Below are 22,315 nucleotides of genomic sequence, written 5' to 3' on the forward strand. Positions count from 1 at the left end.
TTTCAATTATTATTATTATTAGTATACAGTTAGGCAGTTTAGTCCAGTGGCTCCCAAACTACAAGTAAACCAGCTGTTTATGGTGCAAGAAAGAATAAAAAAGTTCTTATACACAAATTTTTGTTCCATTTTTGGACTGTTCTCTAATCTCTGCTTTTTGTGCAATATTGGATCATTTGACTTCGTAAATGAAACTGTTATTTAAAATAAACCAAGTGAACATTTTAAAGGAGAAATAATTCTTTGCTGGAACTGCGAAAGAAGCCTCAACCAAATACTGCTTTATCTGAGTCAGACTTAAAAACCAAGGACTGGAGACAGAATGATGCTTGTCTTAATTTTCTTTTTCTTTTCGATTTCCACATGAAGAGAAATCCCTTTTTAACAGAGAAATTTTACACCATATTTGTTTTCATCATTAATCCAATTCCATCCTTGTTTGGTTAATCTGTGTTCTGATTCCTTATTATGAGATTTATACCAATCTATCATATGCCACAACCTTGACCAGAAAACAATTGATTGTGTTCTTAGCTCAAATCCTCCGTTTGCTTGACCTCCATGTAAGGGAGGTCCAGCTCGCCCAGAGTGTGCTTTTATCGCAACCACATCAGAGAAGTACAAAGCATCACGGCTCTACAAACAGTCAGGACTCGATTATCTATGAGTCATCTTGAGACGTGTGCAGCAGTATTCTGACTGAAGGTGAAAGGTAAGAGCACATCACACTGATTCGAACATCCTCCCTGCTTGTTGAATCCAGCAAGATTTGTCCCCTAACACCTGACAGATCCCACACAGTACTAACAGACACAGAATTCACTTGTTTTTCATGAAAATTAGTTTATTGAAATGTTGGAGGGTCAAATAAGGGTGAAATGGGTGGACAAGATGATCAATCTGAGGTGAAATTGATATCATTGAAGGGTGAAAGCCAGAAGCATTCATGTGACGAGGTGCCCAAGGAGTGGTGCAAAGTCTCAGAGGTATTGCCCTCCTGTGGAGTAAATGATGAGAGAACAGGAGTCCATACAAGTAGGGCTTTTTGAGTAGGAGTGATGTGGAGAAAAAGGGGTTCGACAAACCTTTACATATTATAGGACAGAAAATTGGAGCTATAATATCTTTATTATTTGATTCCCCAACACAAATCTTTAAGTTTCAGAGATCATATTGTTACATAGTAGCCTGCCCAGAAATCCCAACTGAGGCTCCAGATCCGCTCTCAACTTCAAATATATTAAACAGTCGTACGTCTCTCTATTAAACCAAATATATCATTATCCTGTTATTTCATCTTTCTTTATATTCCCATGCAAAATGTGCTCGTTCATGTTTATTAAAGGGTAGGTTCATGATTTTTTTTAAGTCTGTCTGAAAACAATACTCAAATGCTAATATGCACCTTGAAACAGTTTTTGCTTGCTGTAGTCATTTCTCCAGTTGGAATCATGTTAGGAAGAAATCTTTAATTGACCATCATGAACAAGGGAAACTGTGTTAGTGTACATAGGGGCATAGAAGTACTGTTTTAAGACAGACTTGAAAAAATTGGACTTGTCCTTTAATACCTTATGAACTCTAACAAACCGGAAAAAAGACAAAACCTTTTACCAGTTATCTTATTTTTACTTTATCTTGTATTCTGGGCTACAGGCTTTACATCTTTTCCACTTCACTATTCATCCTTTCTTTGCTAAACCACAACCCAGAAAGCCAACATTACTGATACACCAGAAATATCTGCAGCAGCACAAGACACGATAATTTATGTAAGTGCTTGTTTGTATGTTTGTGAGTGGAGGAGGAGGGTAGGAGGCATATCAGGGAGCGCTCGTGTTTGTGCGTAAATCATGTCTAACCATATGCTGGTTTCCGCCACAGCGTGCACGCAGGTGAAATTGATCGTCAACCATCTCCCCTGCTCACAACAGCATGGGTAGAGGGAGAGCAAGGTCACAGCCAAGGACTTGTCACAATCAGTGATTGGCTGCGGAGGGAGGGGGGGGGGGGGGGTTATGTGTCACGCCACAGCTGTTACGCTACATACTCTGAGTCACAAGCACATCTTTACTGCTGCAAAACATCACCTTAATTACCTTAACGCCACAGTCTCTCTCCTCGTCTGGATGAATTCTGTTCTGAATGCCTTAATCTGAGCCTAACCTCTACCATCGTCACATACAGTTCTGTTCTTGGAGTAAAATCATAGCTTTGCCTCTCTTATCTGTTTTTATTTCCTGTCAGGTTTAAGTGTTTTATGGTTCAGCTGTTCAGAGGAAGGGAAGTTTGTCAGGTGATAGACAACATGGCTGTGGGTGGTTGTTGCGTTGGGTGCTCGTCATGCTGAACGAAGCCCGGAGCAGGTGAAGGGATGATTTCATGTCTGTGCTATCTAGAAGGACCGTCTCAGCTGACAATGCGTAGATAAGCAAGGAGGAGGCAGCTGCTGCTGCTGCTGCTGCTGCTGCTGCTGCTGGGCAGCTGTGTGACTCTTTCTGAGCCACGAGCTGCAGGCGGCTCAACAGGCTGGTTGTGCATCATTCCAGCCTGACAAACAAGTTCAGCAACAATATTGAGCAAGTGAGTTGTTTACCTTGGTACCTATAGAAACCTTGTTGTCCCTGAGCTAGGTGCAAAAGTTTAATGTTTACTCGTTTCAAAAACAACACTATTCCTGTGTGAGAACAATGATATAGATGAGGGACACACACTGTATTAATAATACTAACAGATGGATTAGAAATTCAAGGAAAAACAACATTAAGTGTTGGGCCACCACAAGCCAACATAACAGCTTCACTTCTCCTTGGCATAGACTCTACAAGTCTGTAGAACTGCGCTATAGGGTTGGAAAGCATTCTTCGAAAAGATATTCCCTCATTTGGTGTGTTTATGATGGTAGTGGAATGCGCTATCCAAAATCTCCCACGTTTTTAACTGAATTAAGTTGGAAGCATCAACATTTTGTTATGTTTCTCCATCCATTTATTCAGGTTGTATTCTTAAAGTTGTGACCCACCTTCAGTACAGCATAGACACATCAAGACCCACTGCTGCTTTTACTATGAAAACAGCAATATTTATTGGTGTATTATTTTCAATATTGAGTGTATTTGGGGTGGTAGAATATCATAAAACCTATGAACATTGCCTTAAAGGAGTTATTTGTAAGTTTTGCTATTGCCATATATCCAATGTTGGTATTAACTGCTAGCGATTTAGGCCTACCAGTCTTGCCAGGAGCCTCAGCCATCGTTGCGTTTACAAGACAAGAGGTTATGAGACATCCTCTGAGCAGCACTACATCTTCGGGGAAGACTAGACGCTACAGTGAAGAGATGGGCCAACAGGGCTGATGCTGGATAATTAGCATGCTAACTTAATAGAAGAAAAGAAGTGATAGAAATAGAAGCAAAATAAGAGTTAACATTGCCATTGCTTTCCACCGCTGGAGACAGCTATTGGTGAGTAAAGGAATGAAGTTTGATACTAAACTCACAATGTTTCTTCTAAACAGCTGCTAATGTAACATTAGCTATGTAACAATAGCAAAACTTACAAATAGCTCCTTTCACTTAGTAATACACAGTAAATTTCGCAGTGTTAAATATGCAGCGTCAAAGTGCATTGACTCTTTCGGAGTTATTACAACAACAGATTGAGTAGAATACCCCCTGGTGTTGGTGAAAATTTCCGGAGTTAAAAGACGCCGTGTTAATTTAACTCTGTAAAGCCCCGCCCACCTCTTCCTCCTTCAAACTGTTGAAGATTTCTCTGGACCCCGAAAGACTGCGGTAAGTTTCTTATTTTTTCCATATTAACCCAATTTTATGTTGGCGTTTCAGCAGAAATTGTGTTTTGGGAGAACATTGTGTTGTTGGCCCCCGTATTTTAGCGGGTTTTGTATCTTAACACCAAATTCGACAAGACGGCTAACGTGACCGAGTGAATACCTAGCTTAAAATGCGCGCGTGTCCAACTTGACCATGTCTGCAAAAGGTAATTAACTTAGCAATATGATATGGAGAGATAGTTTTGTTGTATTAAACATAACTTAAATTCTGGTGAAAATTGCCGTGAGTTGAGAAAAAATAACCCCCACATTGGCTGAATGGCTGTTCAAATCAACAGTAACGTTAACCATGAAGTGTGCGGCATCTGCACCTTTTTTTAAAAAAATTATTTATTTATTTTTACTAGTGACCAAACAAATCCACCAGCTAAGTTAATATTTCATATTATAACAGCATTTGCCTGTGTTGGTGAGGGGAGTTGGCTAAACTAGCTAACGTTTGCGTTAATAACTAGTCTAACCTTGATATTAGTCTCACGGCGATTGAAATTACTCTGCGGCCGAGGCATTAACATATTAACCTCAGTCATTATATTCTACGGTAAATGATGTGATGTAACATAAAGTTGTATTCGGTTTTGGGAAGCAGTTTGCACATGTTTGAGAAATTGACCGCATGCCTCCCCTCCAGCTTGGTCTGCTCTGTGACATACATCAGTTTAGACGGCTCGTAACGTTGTTTCAGCAAAATTTAAAGTGGGATCATATTTGTTTTTTTGAGTGATTTTTCGTCTAGCCTACGGTAAAGTTGCGTTAACTTGAAGTCAATTGGTAAAAAGAGATACTTGTCACATTTCTGAGACACACTGAGGCACGTTGCTGGAATCATAAACGGTGGTTACAGTGGACGCAGGTAATGTGAGTCCCAGGCCAAGCTTTAGTGATGTGATTTGATTATTTCATAAGCTGAAGTGATTAAACATAAGTGTAACTGATCCCTGCTTTTAATTTCTTCAAATAGCTGATCATTTGTCTGCTGTTTGGTGGCCTGAAACAAACAACACATTATCTTATTTCGAATTGAACATAAAAGTTGGTCTCGTTGGCTGCTCTGTTGAAAACCATGCACTTACTGTTATAATTGTGTTTTTGTTATCATAATAAGCATATAAGATTCTGACAATGAGGAATTATGTGCTGCAGGAACCATGTTGATTAAGGCCAGACTTGGTGATGTCCAAAAATTTGTTAGAACAAGAGAGCTGGATCTAAAAGAGTTTTTGATTGCAGGTAAGAAATTGATATTGGAATCAAGCTTTGCACTGGAAGCTTTAAGGTGCTAATAGTAACTTTAATAGTAACTTTTGAGTACCAATGTTACCATCTCTAATCACACTTAGTAAGTTTGAATGCATGCTTTCTTTGCTTAAAAAGTAGTAATAATATAAGTTTTATGTCACACATTCATTTATTGATGTTTGTTCAAAAGTGATGTTCCAGATTCATTGGATATGTGTGAGTATTAGACCAACATGAATTCATAAGTCTGGTTTACACAAGCATTTGTCTTCTCCTGTAGCATTTGCAAAGTTTGGTGTGCCGGCTGTGACAGAGGGTGTAAAGGTTGTTGACAGTTCGGGGACTGAGTTGGATGACGATGTATTTGAGGATGTAGTTAAGGATCCCTCAGCTGGAGTGCTAACCATCAAATATGACACAGGTTTGTCTCAGTTACATTTGTAATTTATATTACAGTATTTAATGGACATGCTAGTTCCTTGTGGTTAATATTTTTCCTTCCATCTGCTTCTCCTATCATGGTCAGAATCTGTCTCCATGGTACCATCTCCTGAGCAGTCTGAACCACCAACCCTTGATTCGTCTGATTCTAAAGATACGGACATCCTTTCAGAGAGTCCTTCCGGTAAACGGCAGAGGCTGGACACAGAAGCCAAGCACGTAAGAATTAACACACAAACAACTCTTTGCTCTTTGTTTGAAGTTTGTGGAATCCATTCTTGCCAAGAAACCTGGTGGGGAACGCATAATAAATGAATATAATCGAAGCAAGAAGGAAACCAGAAGGAAAATGGTGAACATACTGGCAGCTGACATGACGGAGAAGAATGGGTAATTGTAAATAGTTTTTAGTTAGCTCAATGTAGCTTTTAGATTAAATCAAAATCTTTGTTAAATCCAGTGTATACAACTGAGAAATATTTACTTTTCTAATCTTGCAGTACATCACCACATCACTTCAACTTCCAATTTTAAAACATGCAATTCATGGTACTGTAGTTCAGGTCACTGGGGACAATCTTGGTTTGCATGGTCTGTTTGGCTTTGTGGAGTCATTTGGGGCTCGATATTGCTGTCATTTCTGTCTCCTTGAGAAACACTGTTTTCAAACTGTATTCTGTGAAGATGATCCGGAAGTTGTTTTAAGAACTGTTGATGCGCATGCACAGCACTGTCAGACTGTACAAACAGATCCTAGGCTGCCTCATGTATATGGTGTGAAATGCGTTTGTCTGTTGAATTCACTTCAGTATTTCAGCACAGCCAACAGCTTCGCTGTAGATATAATGCATGATATTTTAGAGGGGGTTGGTCAGTTTGAGGGGAAACTGATTCTGAAGTACATTCAAGGCAACTTCCGGTGCTGAACAAGTGGCTGGTAGAATACATGCATATGACTATGGTTTCAGTCAGCAGCGAAACTGTCCACCTCTGCCAACAGATAAGTTGGTGGGTGGAAGTAATGATTTGGGGTTGAATGCCATACAGTCTTGTTGCTTGTTACGCAATATGCCTTTGCTGGTGATTTAATCGAGACAGATGATAAACACTGGCATCTCCTACTTTTGCTTCTACATATTGTTAACATTGTATTTTCAGCAGTCCTGTCAGACGACATGACCATATACCTCAAACATTTAACCATTGATCATCATTGGCTGTTCGAGCAATTATTTCCTGAAATAAATCTCTTGCCAAAGCATCACTTCATGATACATTACCCGCGTAGCATAAAGCACATTGGTCCGATTTTGCACACATGGTGCATGCGTTACGAAGCCAAACATAAATTCTTCAAGCAACAATTAAAAAGCTTTAAAAACATTACAAAGACATTAGCCAAAAAGCACCAAAGTTTTATGGCAATGTATCATGAATCTTTTAGCAAGGAAAGATTAATTTTAGATCCAAGAAAGATGGTGACACTTTTTGAGTTAAAACAGGGTGCAGCAATTGCTGCAAAATTTGGAACTGTTTTGTCAACCAGTGTGTTTTCTGCCAAATGGATTAAATATCATGGTACAGAGTACCGTCGTGACTTCATTATATGTACTGAGGTAGCATGTGAGATGCCTGTATTTTGTTAGATTGACACGATTGTTGTAAAAGATAACTGTGTTTTGCTCTGTGGAAAATTGATGGAAACCATGTTTTTTGATAACCATTACCACGCCTTTAAGGTCAAGCTCCATCCAGACAAGGTTCTAAAAGTGTTGCACATAAATGATGTTTTTTACTTCAAACCATTTGATGTTCAAATGAAGTATGGTACAACAGATACCGCCTTATATGTTGTTCCATATTGCCATTTTATGCAGACCTAAGGTCAGTGTTCTAAAGTGGTGGCGTTGTTAGGCTGACCAAAAGTTAACTGTTTTTATGCTTATTTACACTTCACTTGGAGCTCTTTAATGGCAGGGCAAGTACACTGTTACACGACCTTACTGTTACATTGCACAACTATTCACTTTTTCTTTTTTTTCTTCTTTTTTTCTTTTTTTTTTTTTTAAAGTGCAGCACGTGAACAGTTAAGTGCTTTTGTACAACTAAAAGTTGAAAATACAAATGTTAAATGCAGCTTGAAAAGGTGCTTTTGTACAATGAAAAGTGGTTAAATGCATTTTTGTGGTAACTTGATTTTATTCAATGGTACAAGTATTATTTAATTATTATAGATAGATGCAATTTGACACTACAAAAGTGTAAAAATGACACTACATATTTATCTGTGCAGTGTTAATGACTGTTAGGATTTGACTCTATCTGAGTTGGTTTTTCACAGCAACAGAGTAAATCATCAACACAGTAGTGTGTAAAATTAACACTTATTAGAGTTATATGAGCCTCCAGTGTTAACCTTCAATAACTCAATGCATTGTTAAAAAGCATTAGAATCAGAGTTGATTTGACACCACAGTAGAGTAAGTTATCAACACTGCTGAGAATCATATTTACTCTCTAGTCTCCAGAGTTATTTAACCTGTAGTGTTAATTTTTATTAACACTGTACAGTGTTAGCCAGTGTTAATTTTTTCTCAATTTTGAGTTAATTTTAACAATTTAAACACTATGGAAAGAGTTAATTTAACACTAATTCTGATAAGGACCAAATACACTTGGACACAGTGTTAAATTTAACTCTTTAAGTGTTGATTTAACACTGAAATTTACTGTGTACCTGTTACCATGATGTTAAACCCAGCCACTGATTGGTGGTGGAACGTAACTACATTTTCTCAGGTTACTGGTCAAATTTGAGATCCTTTATTTCCACTTTGTCACACTTCAGAGAGAAATTTTTTTTTTTTTTTTTTTTTTTTTTTTTTACTCATTGACTACATTTATTTGACAGCCATAGTTACAAGTTCGACTATACTTTTAAGAATCAGATTTTACATATGCATCATTTACATACTGTACATACCTTAATGCCATATCTATTTCAACGTCTGGATGAATTCTGCCTTAATCTGAGCCTAACCTCCACCATTGTCTGATCCAGTTCTGTTTTGGGAGTAAAATCATATATCTTTGCATCCCTCATCTCTTCTTTTTTTATCTCCTGTCAGGTTTAAGTGTTTTATGGTTCAGCAGCTCAGAGGAAGGGAGGTTTGTCTGGTGATAGACAGCATATGGCTGGGGGTGGTTGTTGTGCTGTGTGCTCATCATGCTGAACGAAACATGGGTCAGGTGAAGGGATGATGGGCTTATTTCTGTGGCCCCCCCCCCCCGAAGTCTAGGATTGCCACTGCACACTATCTATAGCGAACTTTCAAGTAACCCTTATTTAATACCTACAACTGCTATCTTACTATTCACTTGACAAACAGAGACTCAAGCGGGAGTGAAAGGGGACTGTGATGTGTTCTGGCTGCTACAGCAGAGTGTTTGCTGCAGGGACAGTTGGCAGGCAGGTGGGGGCAAAACCAGAAGCCACCTGTAGGAGGGTGGTGAATCAGGATGTTGTTCAGACTATGGGGACCATTCAAAACTGCTGTGGTGCACTGTGACATTAGCAGTCACAAATGTCAAGTGCCAGCTGTCTGCACATGGAGTGGCTGCATCTCATTTTCATTCCTTTAAAACAGACACTAATCCCAACTCTGCAAAACAATCCCTTGGTTTTCCCCTCACTTTGACTGCTTTAACTTTTATATTTAGTTATATTACTTTTATGAAGACCTAGAATGCAAAAATAAAATAATAATTTAAAACATTCACCTTTCTGAAACAAAGCAGGGTCAAAGGGGCACAAACATTTAGGTAGACTCAGTGAAGAGAATGGTTTTCTGTGGGAATTCCAAAACCGTAATATGGTTTCACAATTTTTTCAATATGAGTGTGCCGGGAAACTAACTGAACTGCTCAAACTAAAATACTCATTCTCTTAGAAAGGAGGATCAGATGCATTGTAGGTCATCATGCTTCACCAGCAGGGGTCATCATCTGCTCCATGCCAAACGGAAGAGCGGTGTACTTAACACACAGTGGGGCTTCAGTATTTTAAGAGCACACAATCTGTCAACTAGACACTAATCCTGGCCAGACTGGGTCCTGTCCATTAAAGTGTGTGACAGTTTTCCCAAATCTGCCACTGATTTGCAATAGGTAGAGGTAATTTCTGCTGCACTTGCTGATGATGAACACGGCAGTGACAAATTATTGATGTATATAACATTTTCATGCCTTATGAAGTGATACCTTGAGTTTTATTTTCCCTCTTGTGATTTAAAAAGCTTTAATCTGGACCAAACAGAAACTGGCTCACAACAGTGGCCCAAACGAGGGAAGGGCCAGGTGATGATTCCCCTCGGGAATCAAGGGTTGAAAAAGTGGGTGAGAAGCTTACATCACACATCTGGTTTAAAAAAAAAGGGGTTCCCTTTCTCTTAATAGATGGCTGTGGCTGAAGAGCTTTCAGCTGGGGAGGGGGTGTTGCGTGAAGGGAGGATGGAAGCACCTGCAGCCTGAATGCGGGAACCAGCTCTTAAACCTCTTAGAAGCGGTTGGTCGCCACGGGAACAGCGGCAGGCCATGGTTGGCCTTGTCCAACCCTGCTGTGCCCAGGGAGGAACTCTGTCAATCGTTAGATGGCGCACACACACATACATGGCAAGACAGAGAGAAATTATGAAGTGGGACAAAAGTCCTGCAATTACAAATATGTACAAAACTGCACGGAAAATGTTTACGTCTGGTGGCTTTTGGAGCTCAATAAAATAAATAACTGTTTTCCAGTTACTCTCCCTTGCTTTCTGTCAACCCCCGTCTCCACCACCCTGCCCCAGACCCCTGCTGTGGCCTAAACAATTAGGCTATGTGAGACCCCCACTAACGACTCTCTCTTGTCTTTTAAGATAACTGCAGGAGGAGGGGCAGCAGTGGGTGACATCTTGTTAGGATAGAATCCTGTGGTCAGTCGCATGTGTATTGGGCTCAAGCAGAGGGTACGTAGTTATTACCCTACATAAAGAGTGTGTATGTTTAGATTGCCCCAGGTGAGATGTGAGCTAATACTACTGGTTCTTGTGAGAAGTGCTGCTTTTCTCAGCTTCATAATGCACCCCCAGTAGCTCTGTCACGCCTCAGATGTCACCCTCTTTCTCACACTTTCCAGACCACTGTAAAGAGAGCTGTAAATCAATACTTTCATCACAAATCAGACTCCACCTTGTTTAGGACCAAATGATTCACACCAAATATAACAAACAAAACTTTTCCAGGCAGTGAAGTAAAAGGCATGTCCACAGTCATGTTCAAATTTGCTGTTCGCACTGAAATGACAAAATAATTGGAGAATAAGTCTCTTCCAAGAGTACGTAGAAGACACTTGAATGAGATCACATGACATTCATATGTTTTCCTTGACCACACTAAAATGAAATAAATAATAATACTAATAGTGTGTAGACATGGCCCGAAGGACTGTAAGGTATCAAACCAACCAAGAACAATTCTGCTGCTCCCACAGAGCTCTACATGAAAAAAAGAAACATCAAGAAATAAGTCTTGATCAAACAAGGCATTTTACATTTTACCTTTTCAAAAGGACAATGATATTTTCACAGTAGTTCAGGCCTTGTGCACCTATAAAATGCTGGAAAATGTTCAACAGTTCAACATAATACTGTGAGTTGGCTTTATCATTCAGACTTTTGTCAGTTGAAGATTTTGTCTTTTTTACATGGAAAGTGAAACGTTAAAAACATTGACTCATTTCACTTTGTGGTTTTCATTAGCAGTTTAATAAAGCCTCCTCAAGATGTAAGACCATAAACCACCACATGACTGAAAATGGCACAGATCTTAAGACCAGAAGCCCAGATCTGTTACATGGGGAGCAAGCAGGATCCTTTCTTTGTTTTGTTTGGCATAAATCAACAAGAGCACTGCTCCCGGAAGACAAACAGTTAAAATCCCTCACTAATGCTCATCATCATCTTTAGGTGTGAAATCAGTCAAGTGACAAGTGTGCCTAAATTTTGATGACCCTGGGTCAGTGTGAGGCCACAGCTCTGTGTTTACGGATGAGGTGACGGCACACGCCTCCATTCCTTTGAAATGTGACAAGGCGAGAGGAATGACAAGATAATCTCTGATTTACGAGTTACAGTAGCTTTCAGGGGGAAACAGCCCAGCAAGGAGATCTCCTGCCTGACCACTTACAATACTTGTCAAAAATCAATGCAGCCATTTTAGGTCGCATGCAAGGCAAGCACTGATAAATGCACTGACTGCACTATTGAGTGAGTGCTGTGGCTTGGAAAATCAAGCCTTGCAAATTTAAAGAGTAGCAAATAAATAAATTCAACTAGAGAAGAATAAATGTACAAGCTCCTTTGAGTTTATCAAAAGTTACCTTCGTTTTGAGCCTCAGTGCAACTGACTCAACACAGACGCATCTAATGTGGACAACAGTTTAAAAAAATTCAATGTGTATCTTTAAATGTTATTTAACCAGACAAACTGTCTGAGTGCTTGTCTTGTTTACATCTGTGGCAGGAGGGAGCGGGGAGATGGAAGGAAGCTGACCAGTCGAAAGCCCTGCAGCACTGATCGCTGGGACACTTCATTGGTGCAGTGGAAGGTTTACTGCCTTGCTCTGGGGCACTTTGATGGCCATGGATGAGGGGTGAGTGAGGGAGTGAAGAAGGGGGTAAAAAGGGATTTTCATTCATTTCCTTCGAAGATATTCACAACTTATCGGGGGATTTCAATTTCAGACTCACAAGCTCTCTAACTATTAGCTAGGCTTACTTACCTTAGTCCATACAAACAAGGATGAACAACAAAAGACACGCGTAAACATGCAACTGTGAGCAGGGTCCTGGAAACTCCAAAAACATCTTATTGCTCGGATACAATGCAGCTGGGAGACCACTTTCTGATATTGCTTCTTTTAACACTGTACCAACTGTAAATCATTGCTTAAAATAACACTAAAATAGGATTTTGTTTTTGCCTGACAGAGCAGTAGGATGCTTATTAAAGGCTGTGTACTGTAGTAGAGCATGTGCAATGAAGATAACAGGGACTTTTATCTATAGTATATCTCCTCCTCTGTGACCAGTATAGACTTTAAGGGGGATCAATGCGGGCCTTTACCCAACTCAACACTACTCCTCATGAAAAGACTAAGTGTTCCTGATAGGCTGGACATTTCTGTGGAAGTTTACCGCTAAAGGTTGACCAGTGAACTATTCCCACAGGCAGCAAGAATGACACAATTTGACTTAATTGCAACTGTATACTGAGGTTTAACAGACATTTGTTTGTAAGCAGGTTAACGTCCATCTGTAACAACTGAGCTATGTAAAGAAAGAAGTCAGACTTGATGTGAAATGGCCTATTTTGTCTTTATAGGATATGTGTTGCAGCTAGAGTGACTCCTCCTTCCTCTCTCTCTGCCTCCTCCCCTCCCCCATTCTGTGTAAAAACAAATCTCCTTTTCTGCTCTGAGGCTGAAACTATTGAGTCAACAAATGTCACTGCAGCAAGGCAAAGGCTGCTGGGAAAGAGGTGGGGTCTCCCTTTAAGCCCAAACTGCAGCTAAAGGCAGATTATTTTCACCAACATGTTAGCAAAGTAAAGGAGGAATTAAATAGTGAAGTGAATGGAGATGGCATTGATTAATGAGCATGCCGGTTAAAGCTGTAGCCATATGTTGGGAAATGACTACAGGTTTTTTTTTTTTATATGCATACATATACATATGTTCACCAAATAGTGTTAATAGCATCAGTGGAACTGTTTGTGAGATTATGTTTATGACCTTTTAAAATCAAAGATGCAAAAACAAACACATTCTTGCAAACTTTGCAAACTTAACCTCAGACTTACAGCTCTGCAATATGACACACAGAAACCCACAACAAAAACCACAGCTGAGGTTTTAGCGCTTGTCTAATTAAAACACTTAAAAGTCATGTTGTTCTAACAACCTTTTGAAGGCTAAATTTGTCTTTTAATCCACCCTCGGCCCCCTTTTCTCTCTCACACTGCTCTCTCTATCTCTTTCAAGCCCACGTGGCCGGTGTCAACAGGAGGTGGGTCTTGGCAGACACATGAAGCAAAGTATGCTGTCTGTCTGTATGCAAGCTGGAGAGTTGTCTTACACCCCACTCTAAAAATGAGCCAGCCAACCAGGCAAGGCGTGCCAAAATAAGACACAGCCGTTGGAAATTGAACACATTGCTCAACTGGTTGGGCTCCAAACTGTGGCCACATCTGATTGTTACTGTAATGCTCTCAAAAAGAGTGCTATTACACCAAAGGGGAACTTCTGTAACCTATGACAGAGGAAGAAAGAAAATGAAAGAAGGAAGTTGAGATAGACAGAGTGAAAAGGGAGGGAAAACCCCTGAGTTGGCTTCCTGTCTTAAAAAAGGAAGGGGGTGGAGGTACCTTCTACTCTGACACAGTCAGACAGTTGAGACCAGTGCAATATTCAACATATAGTGCACTGGGGTGGAGTCCTGTCCTGCTCACTGAATCCACTCCAGTGCTTTAGGGCAGCCATCATAGTGTTCACTATTGTGTGCGGCTGAGGGAAGAAGAAAAAAAAGAGGAGGGAGCAGAGGGGGGAAAGAAAACCTGTCTCTTTGTGTGGGAAGGACTCAGCAGGAAAAGTGATTTTGTGATTATTTAGTTTTGCCAGCAAAGCAAGGCTCTTCCCCCTGACCTGCAACAACATTTTGTCCACTCTGCGTGCCTCTGCTACCTTACACCAGAGCCACATATGAGTGTGCTTCTCAAGCCGGCAAACAGCGACACCCGGGCTTCTCCTGATGATGAGAGTCGACGTCAGAGTGGTTTCCATGAATATTGATGTGGAGGATAGTCTGTTTCATAGAAGAACAGAAGGAGGCAAGATGGCTGCCCTTTAGGATTTGTTAAAGAGGAGATCCAGACGGTTTGTTGGAATTTCTACAAAGTGGAGGGACGTAAAAAGGAGGTGAGAATTTGTTCAGTGGGTTAATACTCCGCTTATCCTTATCCCCTTTAACCTTGGGTGTGTATTTTGTGGTTTTTGTGTCAGGCGAGGTCTAGCAAATGTCCCCCACCGTAAAAGCAAGAGCCAACATAATAAGGAGGGGATATTAGATAAAGCTACTCCAACATGGCTGACGATTTTCTTTCTTTTTTTTTTTTTTTGCCAGATGAAATTCAAAGACACCTTCTCTGTTTCCCTGAGTGTTCTGTGTTCACTCAACATTCTTGTTGCTTTTGAATGCATCATAGAAAATGGTGCTCTTAGTCTGCTTGTTCAGGAGTTTTTCGTAAAGCATAATGTAAATGCCTGTATAGTGCTCTCTTTCTTTGCTTAAAATTTCTACCTTGCTTTTTGTTAGGAGGCACATATTATTAAAGGTGTGCTTTAGTATGTAATATGTGTTACTAAATGAGTACATTTGTTTTAAGAGGGGAAAGGCATTTTTCACATTTATGTGTAATTAATGGCTATTATAAAAGATGGTGTTTTTATCTAAATATGTTTAGATGCATAAAGTATTACCCTCTGTGGCTTGTTCCTTTCATATCCATAGCTATGTAAGTGTTTGTATTGTTCAGGAAGGTAGACTATATGTAGGAGAGTAAAAGTCCAACCTGGACATGTCCAGCAGTAAGTGCATAGTGTCTGCACAGCAGTGGAGTAGCTTCTGGCTTTGTGCATCTCTGTGAATCAGCTTTCATTGCTTTCACCACTGAATGACAAGAAAACACAAAAGCAAAATCCCAAGGAGAAGAGAACAGTGGTGGCAGAGTGTAGTGAAGGCAGACAAGGTCAGAAAGCTCTTAAGGAACTGTAACTCAATCCTACCGCACCATTAACTGGGGGAACAAGAATGGTAATTCTGGAGCAGGTTTCTCTCTTTTTTTTTTCTCTTCTACTTTGAGGCTAAACAAGTGATGTGTTCTTTTGAAAACTGAGCTGTTGGTAAATAGATTATTGACACCACAAAGAGAAATATGTGTCTCTGTGTGATGTGTACTCATTTTTGTAGGAATTAGTTTAGAATAACAGCATGATGACTTGATACTTCGCCAGATTAAGAGAAATAAACTACAATAATAGAGGGATAGCAGTGAAGTAATCACCTGTTTACCCGTACAATTTTGTGTTTTCTGCTAGAATGCAGATACTTTAGAAATGCACTGGTTAAGTATATGATAACATGTAAATTCAGATTTGTTATAGGACATCAGGTTTAATCTCAATTAGCAAATAGCTCATTTGTTGTTAGTTTTTTTTCCTGAATTCATTAAGTACTAGTACTTTAAGATTAACATCTGAATGGCCCATTAGAATATAACAGATCTCCCTTAGGTTTGTGTATTGGGTTTGTGTATTCTACTGACTACAGTCGTAATGTAGCTACAGCATGGCCTCAGGTAGAAAAAGCAAAATAAAGGCCTTGCCTGGAAGGTGGAGGATAATGACTGACCTTTAATTGGGCATTGTAGCTTCACAGTGTTGGCTGTCTGCAGGAACCATGCAGGATTTCAGTTTTACTTCAAGTCAGTGCTGAAGTTTTCTGAAACAGTGTCACGTGAACACTGACAGTGAAAATAGTTACATTTACAAAGTGAAATGCATGGATAGAAGAACAGTGAAGTCAAAATAAAGTCAGGTCCTTGTCAAATGATCACCATGCTTTTTAAGATGGTGGGGGGAAAAAAAGAGGACCGTTATCCTCTAACAGCCAAATGTTCCCCTTCCACATTTGAATTAAGCATTTATTCTAAAATGCTCATGTTTACATGCTGCATTCCTGTGGATGCCTGCAGAGTGTGTGTAGCCTTTACACTACACACACTTTACCCTAAAAAAAAGGTATCTGCTTGTAGTTGAAGAGAATCCCATTTTTACTCCTCGTGAAATGTCAAGAAACTTTTGTACCAACAATGGTGGTGAGCCCCTCTGACGCAATGGCATGACAGTGTTTTGATATGGCAAGCATGGTCATTGACTCTGTAGTGTCAACACCAGTGCTTAAGCAGTGCTGTTCTCCATAGTATTCATAAAGTATGTTGTGACTGCACGAGATCAGGTGATCCATGCTTTTGTGTGCATGTGTGTGTTTGCGCACACACGCGTGCGTACATGTTTGGGTGTGTGTGTGGTGATCCCATTGCCCCATTCATAATGTTAAGACACTGTAGATAATGTTTCATGTGAATGACCAGATTAGGTAATTCCAGTTGGATTTTGTTGATTTTATGTACCTTGTAAACTTTAGAGATAAAATGTGTAAGATTCTTCTTTGAACAGCTCAAACTAGTTCACAACAAGGCAGGTCTGTATCTTGTGTATCAAGTAGACTATATTTGATTCCTCTATTTATTTTTAACTCCCCCTTAAGCACATTAAACATCACATTCCACTCTATATCTGCTACATATCTAGATCTTTGGATGGATTGAATCTAACCCAGTTTACTGTATACTAATCAAAGCACATATGTACATATAAATGGTTGTCATAGTTTGAGTGTACAATTTGTGCTCCCCTTTGTGTTCAGTTGTACTGTACACAGGATTTACACATGCTAATCCTGACCTGCATATTATAAAATATAAACAAATAAAAACACAATCTTACTGGAGGTGTTTTCATGAGGCTCTGCAAGCTTGCTGTTACATCAGCAGCTGAAAAGGCACCAGGGCATTAATGGGCCTATAAGGAGGCTGAGTGGGGGAAGGGCCAGATAGATCAATCACATGCACATAGCTTCTCTCATCTATCCACACCTACAGATAAAGCCGTGTGGTTGGATTGCTCCTTCGTTATGGCCTTAAGTCCCCTTCATGTCACTCCCAAGGGAAAAGACAATATCACCTTTGGGAAGAATGTCTGGTTGCCATAGTGTTCCACAACAATGCTGTCCACTTACAATACCCAAGCCCTCACCCAAGCCTTCACCTCTGACCCTCTGTCCAGCCCACGCATCATATTTCCAGCCAGGGGCTGCTGCACTAATGACACAGAGAAACAGGCCCAGTGGCAGGCTAGACATTTTAGATTGCACTACCTGGCTGACTGGCTGGTCATAGCTCTCGACTGCTTTCCCGAGACAAAATGGCGAGATACTGAGTGTTGTATTGATTTCTACAATATTGATTTCCCTCTTGTCTGCGATTGGGGGTTGTTTTTCTACAGAGAGCAAGGGAGAAGCAGCAAAACCACAATCAGTTGCTTCTGCAATGGAATCTGGGAGTGAAAATGTCACTGTTTTACACACATTTTTATACACCAACTTCACCATCAGTAATGCACAGCTGATCTTGTAATCAAAGCCAAGCTGCAAATTAAAAGCACTGAAAAATGTGCCAAAAAATGGATAAGGTTGAATGGTGTTAACTCAGTCATCCCTGTGAAATTTTGATAGAGAAGGTTTAAATGCACAGTGTTTGTCATTTTAGTCATCATGATATTTGCATGAGTTTAACCATTTGCTGGATGGTTATCCGTGTAGTACTGATCAGGATCAAACACTCTTTTGACTGGTGAATCATTTCTTTATGTATGGTCAATTGTGGGTTTGATAGAGTTGCATGCTTGTCCTCTGAAAATAACTTGAGAATGTCTATTAACTTAAGCCATATCACAAAAAATATGTCAGTTATCAATAACTGCCAAACCAGATCCACCCCAAGCCCCAAAAAGAAAGAAAGGCTTTCCGTCCCGTATGATGTAATTATGGCTTGGGAGTGGTTTATTGGTCATCGCTGGGAATGTGCAGTAGTAATAATGCTTTTATGAGTCTGGCATACAAAAATGTTATCAGTGATTGCCACACCATACACTCTGTGAATCCCAAATACAACTCGTTGCCTTCTTTTTCCACGAGGCTGCGCGTTGTGAACCCGCTGAGGCGTAATTATGGAGTGAGAGTGATAAGGCTCTGTTTGAGTGGCACAGGGCTGGAGGGAGTGTTGCTGGCCCTGTGAGCATGTATCGATGTCAGGGTTTACCTCAGGGGTGAGACAGCAAGGGCAGCGACTCAAAAGCTTCCTCCACGTGAGCACACGCACATGGCCGCTCTGTTTACAAACACTATCCTGGCATTCTGCAGAGAGAGAGGCAAGTGAGATGTTACGTAACCGCCCCAAAGCGAATAGCATCTCTTCCCGCTTCTCGCCAGGCCGCTCCTCCTATGCTTGGACAATCTTCTTCAATGGCGTTTTTCGCCGGTTCCGCTAGTAGAAGCTAAAAATAAAAAAATAAAAAAAGCAATTAAGAGCCCCAGCTACAACAGCGTCTGTGCTCGAGAACGTGGCGAGAGTGAGAGCAGGTCTTTTCTTATGTTGATGCCGCTTTGATAGCGAATAGCTCCTGCGAAAGTGAATGCCTCAACAAATCAGGAGAGTAAACTGGCTCTAAACTTTCCTGTCAAATCAGAGGATTTCATAAACTCTCTTTACACTTCCAGCTTTGGGGTATTAAATCAAAATTGCAATATTTGTAAGGTTTCATGGACGGTGTCAAAGGAAAACTCAATGCATGTTGTATATACAAACAACTCAATGTAGCCAGACACTGGTATAGGCTCATTTGACTCCATAGTCACTTTCCATCTTGTTGCACTACTTGACATGAGTTATATTCATAGTTGAAAAAACTTGGTTTGACAAGAATCTAGGGCTGATTTTAGAAGTAAAAGTAATCCTTGTCAATGTCTATGTAAGTAAAATTGGAAATTAAGCTAGTGCTCTTGAAAGGTAGGGTAAAAAAAGTTGGAATAAAAATAAAAAAAAATGTTGGAGTTTCAGTAATGGAAAGTGGAAAATGCCTCCTTACCAGCCATGAGGTGGCTTTTCAAACAAAGGCATAACAATGTGTGACGAGGTAGCAAACTTACGACCAGGCCGTCAATATGCCTTAGAAATCTTGAAAAGTGACCTAACCTCATGCTAGGATCTGACCTTTGGTAAGACTCTAACGTCAAAACGTATAGAGTTCAGTCAGTTCCACTTAAATCAATTCTGTGACAATGAGGAACCTTTTCGAGAGGTCTAAGCCTGAAAGGTTCATCGGAGTCAGTTTGTTTTCAGGACAATAAAAACTTCAAAATTCATCTGCTGTATAAAAAAGGCTAATCTAGCTCAATATCTGAAACGCAATTTCTATAGCTAATGCCCCTGTCACATGCAAAGCTCTGGCGTGATAGCGCTATCTCAAAGGGGTCCATGGTGCTCAAAACAACTGCTTCTGATGGGTGTTTGTCCTCCTCTGAAATGGCTGTCAGATATGGACGTGGTTGCTGCGAGGAGCTGTCATTGAAAAGGTTAGGCCCCATGGCCCCCTGTTGTCTACACAAGGAGCACAAAGACAGACAGCTGGTCCCGAATGTCATTTAGAAGCGTAACCCTACCGAAGGCTTTGAATGACATCACTAACTATTTCTGAGGGCTTCGAGTGGCTAGGGCTCAATATTAGGTTTCCTAAGTGGAATGTACGAGAGCAGCAGCTGGTGTCTTTCCGAGCCGGACTGCTCAATGACAATCAGGCTGGTTTTTGCGTCCATATACGAATTTGTATTGGGATTTTCTCAAAGTCTGATGTTAGCTCTGGGTCTGAATGGATAGAGACTCTTGGATGGGATAGTATGACACATTCATGCACAATTTACATTCATACACATGCTATACTATAGCTATAGCTATAGCTTCCCTACCAAACTAACAATTGGTAGGTACAAATACAGTTTTCTGTAAAGCAATCTGCATGGCAGAACATGATTATTCCTGAAGTGTTGCCATATTCTGATAACATGTTTTTGGAACACTAAAACAATACACAGAACATGGTTAGGAAGTCAATGTGTAAAATCTGATACTTGCTGATGAATTGCTGAGGTGTGAGAAATGCACTGATGGGTTTATAGCCTACATCCTTACAGTGAAGCCATGAATCACAGAAAATATCCCTCACTCAGAAGGATTTGTGATTTCTATTCAATGAGATCACGTGCCTCCCACTCAGTGGAGGGAAAGAGGGTGCTTAGCAACAGCGGCTTAGGTCAGGCTGCTTAGAAACCAATGAGGGAAAGAATATCACTACATTCACTTTCCAGATGACAAAAGAGCTCATAACTAATTTTTTTCATTCAAAATTATCCCAAGTCCTGCTACAATATGTTTGGCTTCACATTTGAGGAATGGGAGAAGAAAGAAAGTAGCCATTGCCAAACTTTGCCTTTCTTTTTGTTTGCAGTGAACCCCCTATATGTAGCTCAGTCTTGCATGACAGTGAAATCTGCCCTGGTCTTGAGCCCATTTAGAATTCCTTCACTGCCATGTTGTGTGCCATGTTTTAATTTCCCTCCTACAATAATGTTTCCCTTTTGCTCTGTTTACTGTTCACCTCCGCTTCCTGTTTAACTGGAAGCTGGTTTGGATCCGGATCATGCAAACAGAGAGGAATTATTTGCTAAATAAATGTGCCTGTGAGTTAATCACATGCCAAGACTTCCAAGCTGGAGGGTGAACTGAAGAAACATGGGAATCAGAAATTGTACATCACATGGCTTTGTGTATGAGTTTTCCATCTCGTGCCAGACTGGTGGATGGGAAAATGAATGAAGAGGAAAAGGTCAATATGAAGTCTCTCTTCCATTTGCTATTTCAGCTAACTACAAGATCTTTCTTGGTAAGGTTCTAGCTCAAGACAACACAAGTAGCGCAATCGTAATTCAGAGTCAAGTGGGCTAGAAATGTACTATTTCAGTATTTTTGGCTCAACACATTTCTAAAATGCAATTTTAAAAGGTGTTGATCCGCACTAGTGCAAATGTAGGTTTCTGAATATGTGGCACTATTGATTTACTGGCAGGATCGATGCATAAAGCACATGTGCACACCACAGCAAAGCAGCCTATTCTGCAGTCAGCCGTGCTGGGGTAATGTTTAGACCAGATGGGCTTTGGAGCGCTCATAAGATGGTTGCCATGGCTACCATGTACTCTGAAAGAAATTAACTTTGCTCTTGCGCACAGTTCATCAAGTTAGTCAGATATATTGACTGTTGCATAGACAAAGGTTTGGAGGGCAAAAGGAGACAGGCATCTTGGAAGGAAAAGTGCAGGACTGTGAGGGGTTGGGGAAGTGGGGTTGGGGGGGCGGGTTAGTGGGTTTGTATGCTCAGAAGCACATTTCTTCATTAGAGTCTCCATGTGATGCAGCTCAAAGGCACAGAAAAAGGTTTAGACTCCGTGCGCAAACTTTGCACAGGGTTTCTTCTCAGGCTGTGCTGATTAACCGGGAAAAATCCAAGACCAACAGGTTCATGAAGTCAGATCTGGGCTAATGTTCAACTGCTATCTACTATCAGGATTGACCTCTTCTTGGAAACATTCTACGCTGACATGAATGTGAATGCCTCTGAGCAGAGGCACTGTTTTACTGAAACGGTTTTATATTAAGAGGAAAGGCTGATGGTTACTAGATATGATCTATGACGCTGTGGCCTGTTATCAGCAGTCATTTGGGAAGTTTCAGTACTTGTCAAATAATTATATTTCTGTTATAATTAAAAAATATTTAAAGAAATATATTAGTGACTAGCCTTTCATTAAGTTTTTAAGCAGATGATTCAGAAAAAACATAAATGCTGATTTAAGGAGACCAAGTGTAAAAGCTGCACATGCCAGCATGATGATTTGTGCGTGACTTCTTATTGCAGTTTTCCCAGAAAACCTGCTAAACACGTTGTATCAG

The 22,315-nt window shown here is 40.3% G+C and overlaps 1 protein-coding gene across 2 annotated transcripts in view; it reads left to right on the forward strand.

Moving 5' to 3' along the window:
* Positions 1 to 4,604: 4,604 nt before the first annotated feature.
* The window catches only part of tet2 (tet methylcytosine dioxygenase 2), a 38,562-nt gene continuing 20,851 nt past the window's right edge, over positions 4,605 to 22,315 (forward strand). The window contains exons 1-4 of one of the 2 annotated variants that reach the window (XM_056370142.1): positions 4,605 to 4,709; positions 5,376 to 5,516; positions 5,622 to 5,755; positions 12,098 to 12,227. The gene's annotated coding sequence lies outside the window, so the exon portion shown is untranslated. Of the gene's footprint in view, positions 4,710 to 5,375; positions 5,517 to 5,621; positions 5,756 to 12,097; positions 12,228 to 13,717; positions 14,550 to 22,315 lie in introns of those variants that run through there. The other variant, XM_056370135.1, reaches the window with a different exon arrangement.

The sequence above is a fragment of the Seriola aureovittata genome, chromosome 3, assembly GCF_021018895.1.
Source record: "Seriola aureovittata isolate HTS-2021-v1 ecotype China chromosome 3, ASM2101889v1, whole genome shotgun sequence".
Lineage (NCBI taxonomy): Eukaryota > Metazoa > Chordata > Actinopteri > Carangiformes > Carangidae > Seriola > Seriola aureovittata.